Here is a 3366-nt window from a genome sequence, read left to right on the forward strand (position 1 = left end):
GCTTACAAACAGGAACCTGACAAGTATGCCTTTTTCACCACTCCTATTCAGTATTAGACTGTAAGTCTAGCCAGAGCTATAAGACAAGAAAGAAAAATAAAGGTATCCAAATTGGCAAAGAAGTAAAATTCTCTTTATTTGCAGATGTTATGATCAATCCAAAGCACTTGACAAGAAAATTGTTAAAACTAAATACAGCAAAGTGGCAGGCACATGATCAAAATAAAAAATCAGTTGCATTTTTTAAAGCTTATGTTTTTTATTATCATTTTTAAAAATCATTTTATTGGGGGCTGGTACAACTCTTATCACAATCCATTCATACATCCATTGTGTCAAGCACATTTGTACATTTGTTGCCATCATCATTCTCAAGACATTTGCTTTCTAGTTGTATTCTTTAATACTAATAAACAGAGCTCTTAAAAGGAAATCAAGAAAACAATACCATTTACAACTGCCAATCAAAAGATGAAATACTTAGGAATAAATCTGACCAGAGAAACAATAAACTTGTACAAAGGAAATTACAAAACGTTACTACAAGAAATAAAACAGACCTACATAAATGGAAGAATATACCATGCTCATGAATAAGACAACATAATATTGTGGAAATGTCAAACCTACCCAAAGTGATCTACAGATATAATGTAATCCCAATCCAGATTCTGACTCATTCTTTAAAGACAAGAAAAAACGAATCACCAACTTTATGTGGAGTTGAAAGGTGCCCTAGATAAGTAAAGCATGTAGATGATGAAATTTTTTTTTTTAAGATCACTTTATTGGGGGCTTTTACAGCTCTTATAACAATTCATACATCAATTGTATCAAGCATATTTGTACATATGTTGCCATCATCATCTTCTAAACATTTACTTTCTATTTGAGTCCTTGATATCAGTTCATTTTTTTCCTCCTCCCAGCCTCCTACTCTCATGACCCCTTGATAAATTATTGTTTTCATGTCTTACACCAACCACTCTCTCCCTTTACCCACATTTCTGTTATTCATGCCCCCCCTGGGGGGGGGCTTATGCATTAATCATTGTGATTGGTTCCCCCTTCCTCCCCTCCTCCCCACACTTTCCCCCTACCCTCCTGGTATCACTACTCCCATTTCTGTTCCTGAGGGGTTTTTCTGACCTTGATTTTGTGTGTCATGAAGTCTTATTTGTACCAGTGTACATGCTCTGGTCTAGCCAAAACCGAAAGGCAGGACTGGAGTCATGATAATAGGGGGTGAGGAAACCTCAAAGAACCAGAGGAATATTGTGTGTTTCATTGGTGCTATTACCACACCCTGGTTGACTCGTCCCTTCCTTGTGACACTTCTGTGAGGGGATATCCTATTGTGTACAGATGGGTTTTGGATCTCTGCTCTGACCCCCTTTGTTCTCAACAATATTTTGTTTGTTTGGAGTCTTCTGATGTCTGTTACCTGATCCCATCAACACCTCACGGTGTGCTTCTTCCATGTGGGCTTGTTGCTTCTCAGCTAGAAGACCACTTGTTTAACTTCAAGCCTTTAAGACCCAGATGCTATATCTTTTGATAGCCAGGCACCATCAGCTTTCTTCACCACATTTGCTTATGCACCCATTTTGTCTCGTAAATATATTAATTTATGAAAATAGAGGTATTGACCTATGTACAGATATTTATATGGCAATACAATGAGGAAATGGATGGACTTTGGGCCTCTGCTCAAGCCCTCCCTCAATGCAAGAACACTTTGTTCTAGTAACCTGGCATTCTGCGAGGCTCACCCTCTCAACACGTTTGCTAAAGATAATAAAACTTTATCTCACGTACTTTGGGCATATTATCAGGAAAGACCATCAGTCCGTGGAAAGGGACATTGTGCTTGGTAAAGTAGAGGGTCAGTAAAAAGAGGAAGACCTTCAACAAAATGGATTGACACAGGGACTCCAAGGAGCATTCTGGTTGTACTTCTTCCAAGAGAGATGTGTTTATTCTTCTGGCTGTCAATGGTACTTTCCATATTCTTCACCAAAACCATAATGCAAATGCATTAATTTTCTTCAATCTTCCTTATTAATTGGCCAGCTTTAACCAGCATTTAAGGAGATTGAAAATATGATGGCTTTGATCAGGCACACTGTAGTCCTCACAGTGAAATCTTTGCTCTGTAACACTCAAACGAAATCTTAAGTATCAGATTTGCCCAATGAAGTGTCATTTGATTTCTTGACTGCTGCTTCCATGAGTGTTGATTATGGATCCAAGTAAGATGAAATATTTGACAACCTCAATCTTTTCTCTTTGTTTTCATCTGTAACATTCCAATCACCAGTAATTTTCCATCCATCTTGATTGCATGTTTGATCAATGTCTGAAGAAATTGGTAGAATTCTTCATTTTCTTCATTACTAGACTTAGTGGTTCATGTGTGTAAATTTGAATAATTGTATTAACTGAACTTCCTTGTTTTTGTCGTGGTTGTCAGTTGTTAGGTGCTGTAGCGTTGGTTCCAACTTATAGTGACCCTATGTACAACAGAACGAAACACTGCCCAGCCCTGTGCCATCCTCACAACTATTGTTATGTTTGAGCACATTGTTGCTACCCCTGTGTCAATTCATCTATTCAAGGGTCTTCCTTTTTTTTTTTTAATTCATCTTCTATTTTACCAAGCATAATATCCTTTTACAGTGACCACTCTTTCCTGATAACATGTGCAAAGTATGTAAAATGAAGTCTCCCCATCCTTGCTTCTCAGGAGCCTTCAGCATTTGAAATACCAATGACATAGCTTCTAGTGTCACCACAACATGTAAGCCACCACTTATTTGTCAATTTGTTGTACTGTGGTGACTTGCAATTTACTGTGATGCTAGGAAGCTAGGTTACTGGTATTTCAAATACTAGCAGGGTTACCCAAAGTGAACAGATTTCAGTAGAGAGTATAGAATAAAAGCAGACTATGAAGCAGGAATAGTCTGTCCACTTCTGAGGAACTAATCCCCTGAAAACCTAAAGAACAGTAGCAAACTTCCTTGTGGACATAGAGATATTATCGCAGACAGCTTTGTACTTCAAGATAGATCTGGCCATGTTCTTTTTGGCAATGGATACAATGCCATTCTTCTTGAACTTGCCATTCCCAGCATAAGAAACTATATGATTATCTGATTCAAAATGGCCAATATCAGTTCATGTCGACTCGCTCATGCCTAGGATACCGATCTTTAAAGATTCCATTTCATTTCTGACAACTTCCAATTTTCCTAGATTCATATTTCACCCATTCCATTCAATTATTAATGGATGTTTGCAGCTGTTTCTTCTCTTTGAGTCATGCCCCATCAGCATATGAACATCCTGAAAGTTTCACTCTAT

Source organism: Echinops telfairi, unplaced genomic scaffold, assembly GCF_000313985.2.
Source record: "Echinops telfairi isolate 266 unplaced genomic scaffold, ASM31398v2 ScPeMD7_26;HRSCAF=91, whole genome shotgun sequence".
In the NCBI taxonomy this organism is placed as follows: Eukaryota; Metazoa; Chordata; class Mammalia; order Afrosoricida; family Tenrecidae; genus Echinops; species Echinops telfairi.